Source organism: Curcuma longa, chromosome 4, assembly GCF_044706935.1.
Source record: "Curcuma longa cultivar G26 ecotype Majalengka, Jawa Barat chromosome 4, ITB_CL_G26_1.1, whole genome shotgun sequence".
Taxonomy (NCBI): Eukaryota; Viridiplantae; Streptophyta; class Magnoliopsida; order Zingiberales; family Zingiberaceae; genus Curcuma; species Curcuma longa.
The window spans coordinates 22,449,277-22,455,615 of NC_133864.1; the positions used below are offsets into that span (position 1 = coordinate 22,449,277).

The following is a 6,339-nucleotide window of genomic DNA, read 5'->3' on the forward strand; positions in this document are numbered from 1 at the left end:
ATCCACTATATACCAAAAATGTATTTTAAATTCTACAACAACATTCAAACCCTAATTAAAACTAGAGTTAACTTTAACCGGATCAAACTGAATCCGATCCGTCAATATGTCCAACCAACTCCATTTAACCCGACTAACCTAACCTAACCAATTGATTTGGTTAAACTTAATCCATACTCAACCTTTAGCCAAGAGTGACAATCGGTGCAACTGAATATTACACTTTACTATCCTTTACAACATATCGGAAATAATTATCTTTCCTTCCATTAACCACCAACATATCTCTTGGTGCATTCCATCATATACTTTACAGGCCTACCAGATAACCCTTCAACCTGATGGCAGTTACTGTTCACAACCTCCATGATACACTGCATTAACAATTAAACTGTTTTCGCATATAACGTCACAATATTTACATCTAATCAAAACATCGCCTAAATGGAAACTAGCAATGGTAGCGATCATTTAAGATTCAAAACCTCAATATTGATAAACTTCCTTAATTCTCCACACGAGAGTCAATCGGTCAGAGGGGAAAGGGTCTAATCCCAATTGGCACAGATCAAAAGGGGAAATCATGAAAGAAATAGGGGAAAGTGGGAGAAGACTGACCGACACGATGAGTGGTATCGATAGGGCTCGAGCTTCTTTCTTCTTCTTCGTCTCCTCTTCCTCACGATCGGAAACCAGCAACAAGGTCGGGAGAGGCAGCGGATCGTGACCAAAGAGGGGACCCGATCACACCGACGTGGAGGCGCAATCACAAGGAAGATGACAACCCCTGTTCCGCGTGCGGTTGGGTTTCAGCTCGTCTCTGGCGGGTGGCGGCTCATGTGAGACGGTAGCGACTAGGGCACGGTCTGGCCGGAAAAGAAGGGGATGGGTCGCGGCAAGGAAGAAGAAGAAGAAGAAAAGGAAGAGGAGGAAGAAGAGGATTCAACAGGCGGCGGCGGTCGCGCAGCAGCAGGACACGCGACGGCGGATATGGGAGAAGTGGGTTTTCGGCAGCAGCAGCAAATCGCGAAACTAAAAAGGGGATTAGCGGATTCCTAATCCTAACGGGTTTTGGGTTTAACCCAAACCCGAACCCATTAACCCCTTTTTTTTTACCGTATTTTACATTCTCCTCCACTAATAAAAATTTGGTCCCCAAATTTATTATCCTCTATATAAACACTATAGTGTAAACACTATAGTAAGATACCCCCATTTTCATCCGGTATCGATATCTCCGGAAGAAACACGACTGGTCTCTGGTGTTCAGTCCTACCTGGCTGATACACTAAACATCTCACACATGAACTAGATCTGCATCTGAGGTAGCAAGCCAAGAAACTCGTCCGGAAACACATCCTGATGCTCTCGGACGATACATACATCGAATGCACGAGAACCACTATCCTTCTCTGTTTGCTTCCGAAACTGTAAATAACCTCGGCAACTACGTCTTACATTGACTATGGCTGTACCGCTGAAATAATGGGTATTTGTTCACTCCTAGTACCCACGAATTCCCATGCGGGTTGATCTGTAGGTTGGAAGGTAATCACTTTAGTCCGACGATTCATCGTAGCATGATAGTGACTAACCAATCCATAACAAGAATGATATCAAAATCGATCATATCAAGTACTAACAAATCCACTGTCAATACCATGTTACCAAAGTCTAACGGACAACCTCTAACCTCCTGAGTGACCTCTAATCTATCCCTAGAGGGTAAGGATACAGTCAACTGCTGCGGTCTAAGTGTAGGTAGTCTACCAACCTCCCTCATAAACGTACGAGATATAAAAGAGTGTGAACTACCGGTATCTACTAACATATCAGCAGTAATAGCATACAATAAAATCGTACCGCGAAAAACCGATCCATCGGCTCGCTGGGCCTCCTCTCTGGTGACCGCATGGATTTGTCCAGTCTCTGGCAATGGTGGGGGTGGTGGTGCTGCCAACGGCTGCTGCGGCTGGGTCAGAGCCTGATACGGAGGTTGATACGAAGGCGGTGTCGCATACTGGGTCTGAGGCTGATAGGAAGTCTGAGCCTGATATATAACCGGTGGCCGGGGTTGTGTCTGATACTGCACCGGTACCTGAGGCTGTGTCGGGTATTGCACATACGTCTGATACTGCGGTCCTGAAATGGAATTCTGTGACACTGTATGATCAGTGGAGTACTCCTGTCCATGAATACCATAGGCTGCTACTGCAGGTGGAGCAGTCCGCTGCTGACGATGCGTAGAGTGAGCTTTCTGGCTCCCTCTCTGTGCTCCTGTCTGACTAGACTGTCCCCCCTGCGTGGAAGTATTGGAACTCCTCGCTGTGTCCTCAATGAACAATCTCGGCTGATATGACCTGGCAGTTTGCAAGTATAGCAAACTGACTGCCCCATGGAGCAAGCCGATATAACATGATCCCGAGACCCACAGCGCAAACAGTAACTATCCCTGACTGGCTGCCTCTGATCCTGCCTATAAGACCCCGGCCGTCCTGACGATGACTGTCCTGATCTCTGGGCCTTGCCTGATACCTCAGAAGCACTCTGCCTCGACTCTCTGTGACTATTTCGCTGTTGACCTCCCGCCTGATGCTGCTGAGTCTGTACTGATCCCTGTTCTGACTTCTTGCTTTTCTTTCTATCCCCAAACGCTCTCTGCTGAGCAGACTCAATCAGCAGAGCTCTCTCCAACACCTCCCGATAGGTGGAAATACCCAAACCAGCCAGTTTCACCTGTAGATATCCATCTAATCCCTGAACAAACTGCAGCATACGAGACCTGTCCTCTGCCACCAACTCCGGACAGCATCTTGCTAAGCGATTAAATTCTACATTGTACTCCATCACGGTACGACCCTTCTGTCTAAGGCTCTGGAAATCCTGTCGCAGAGTCATCTGGTATGCTAAAGGAAAGTACTGACTCTCGAAGAGCTCTCTAAACCTCGCCCAAGTGACCTGCTGCTCACCCAGAATAGTACGCTGAGTAGCCCACCAAATCTCCGCCTCATCTCGTAGATGGTACGCGGCTAATTCCACCTTCTCCCACTCTGTACACGATGTGTAGTAAAATGTGCGCTCCACTGTATCTATCCAAGACTGTGCAACGCTGGGATCCGTCCCTCCATGAAATAAGGTGAATCTACTCTTCAGCGCATTTGCGAGCGCTGGTATCCGAGCTCGAGCTGCTACTATGTCCGTCGGATAAGTAGGGTCCACCACCGGAACTGGCGGACTCTCTGTAGTAGGTAACACTGACGGTGCCCTCGGATACCCTGGAGTAGGTACTGCTGTATACCCAGGGGTAACCGTCGCAGGTGAAGGAACTCCCTGGAATGCCACATGTACTGCTGGAGTGGGTGCTACTGGATTAGGTGTCACTGGGGGTACCGAGGGGTCTGCAGTGGGTACGTCAGGGTCGACTGATGGACCCGAAGAAGAAACCTCAGGCGAAGGTTGTCTCTCCGGTGGCTCAGCCGTCATAGCATCGTACGACCTCTTACTAGGTCGTCCACGTTGTCCCCGTCCACGTCCGCGCGCAGGAGTACGTCTTTCGCGAGGCATATCTGTTTAAAGTTTTACCACCAATATTACAAACCGTATCAAATTTCTAAATTAAAATTTTTACCTGTTGCTGTCTGGAGATGTTCTGCCACTACTTAGTCCCATAATCAGATCATAATATGTCTCCGAAAAATCCGTAAACACCGAAACGCAAAATCACAACTCCACAAGCCGAAAAGAACGTAAAACTACGCTCTGATACCACTAAATTGTTACGCCCCGGGAGACAGCTTTCCGAGAAATTTCGGTAGCATCTCCCCTGTAACAATTGACTTCCCTGAATACATACATGATATAATAAATCCATAACAGGCTATGGATATGTAATGACAGAATTAAATAAATAAAAGTGACCCACAAAGCCACCTGCACATTTATCCAATACATAATGATCCACAGGATGACTATCACCATCTCTGCAGCGAAAACAAGCACCACCACGCAGATATAATACGATCCACATCAACAAGTATAACGGTGCATGAAAAGCAAGACTCACATCCATCAAAATATCCAAGTCTCAATAAAACCAAAATGTCGAATAATCGAAACTGCAGATACTCAAATGGGAAAGACAATTAAGGAAAATCCGACTAAGTCCAATATATGGGATAGCATGAAAATAAACAACTCGACAGATCTCTTAGGACTAGCAGGGCAGCTCTCCAGACGGCCTCAACCTGAAATAGACATACAAGTAAACGGAGTGAGTTCAAACGAACTCAGCGGGTATCAAGTAGACATGTATCCAATAGCTAGCAGACGGAAATGGAAATACCGGCAGAAGAATGACAGGAATGAAAATATGAACTCATGTGTACATATATACTCACCAGAACATGCTAACGATATATTCATAAGTAACATGATCCCTAACGAATCCATACGATCCCTGTATATACATATCCAACATATGCAGATAACCTGAATGCAACAATATCACCAAAGAATCCCTATATCATGCACAAGTACAAGAACATATCCTGGTCACCCATCTGATCCTTACATACCAAAGTGAGGTCGCGTGGGTCCTCAATGATAAATGCCCGTCAGATCCCTCACCGAGATGTGAGGTCGCGTGGGAACTATGCCCGTCAGATCCATCACACTCGAATGGTGAGGTCGCGTGGGAACTGAATATGCCCGTCAGATCCATCACCGATAGGTGAGGTCGCGTGGGAACTGAATATGCCCGTCAGATCCATCACCGATAGGTGAGGTCGCGTGGGAACTAAATATGCTCGTCAGATCCATCACCGCTAGGTGAGGTCGCGTGGGAACTAAATATGCCCGTCAGATCCAGCACTGGTATGTGAGGTCATATGGGTAGGGGTATAACCGCTGTGCACTCTGACGTCATCGCTAATGCGTGACCGAATGGACAGTATGCTGGCCAGCATGTCACTATATAAACATGGTATCTAACCCTAGTACAGGTAACCACATCCAATCTATAATGCACACTACACTAATACTAAAGTGGTATAAAGTCATATGTCTAGCATGTGCATCGGAAAATGTGATGTATCACAATCACTCAGTTTTATATGGAAAGCATCACATGATATACATTCAAATGAATATCTGGTAAGTAACTATATCATATGTATCAAACAAAAATCTGGATAAACTGAAAATATAATAACACTGGTAGCTAGGAATAAATACATGTCTAAACATGGCATAACTATAAATAGCTAAGTCAAAGACAAGATACCCGCCTTCCGAATGTAATCCATATCAACCAGAAAAACCTTCGAAATACCCCTCGGGTGTAATAGGATCAACAATCAGGGTCCTGTAATTATATTAACAACATCCACTATATACCAAAAATGTATTTTAAATTCTACAACAACATTCAAACCCTAATTAAAACTAGAGTTAACTTTAACGGGATCAAACTGAATCCGATCCGTCAATAGGTCCAACCAACTCCGTTTAACCACGACTAACCTAACCAATTGATTTGGTTAAACTTAATCCATACTAAACCTTTAGCCAAGAGTGACAATCGGTGCAACTGAATATTACACTTTACTATCCTTTCCAACATATCGGAAATAATTATCTTTCCTTCCATTAACCACCAACATATCTCTTGGTGCATTCCATCATATACTTTACAGGCCTACCAGATAACCCTTCAACCTGATGGCAGTTACTGTTCACAACCTCCATGATACATTGCATTAACAATTAAACTGTTTTCGCATATAACGTCACAATATTTACATCTAATCAAAACATCGCCTAAATGGAAACTAGCAATGGTAGCGATCATTTAAGATTCAAAACCTCAATATTGATAAACTTCCTTAATTCTCCACACGAGAGTCAATCGGTCAGAGGGGAAAGGGTCTAATCCCAATTGGCACAGATCAAAAGGGGAAATCATGAAAGAAATAGGGGAAAGTGGGAGAAGACTGACCGACACGATGAGTGGTATCGATAGGGCTCGAGCTTCTTTCTTCTTCTTCGTCTCCTCTTCCTCACGATTGGAAACCAGCAACAAGGTCGGGAGAGGCAGTGGATCGTGACCAAAGAGGGGACCCGATCACAGCCGACGTGGAGGCGCAATCACAAGGAAGATGACAACCCCTGTTCCGCGTGCGGTTGGGTTTCGGCTCGTCTCTGGCGGGCGGCGGCTCACGTGAGACGGTAGCGACTAGGGCACGGTCTGGTCGGAAAAGAAGGGGATGGGTCGCGGCAAGGAAGAAGAAGAAGAAGAAAAGGAAGAGGAGGAAGAAGAGGATTCAACAGGCGGCGGCGGTC

General features: G+C 45.6%; 1 pseudogene; it reads right to left on the minus strand.

The window, feature by feature from the left end:
* Positions 1 to 269: 269 nt before the first annotated feature.
* Positions 270 to 3,483, minus strand: LOC141827286 (uncharacterized; annotated as a pseudogene).
* Between the last annotated feature and the right edge of the window lie 2,856 nt (positions 3,484 to 6,339).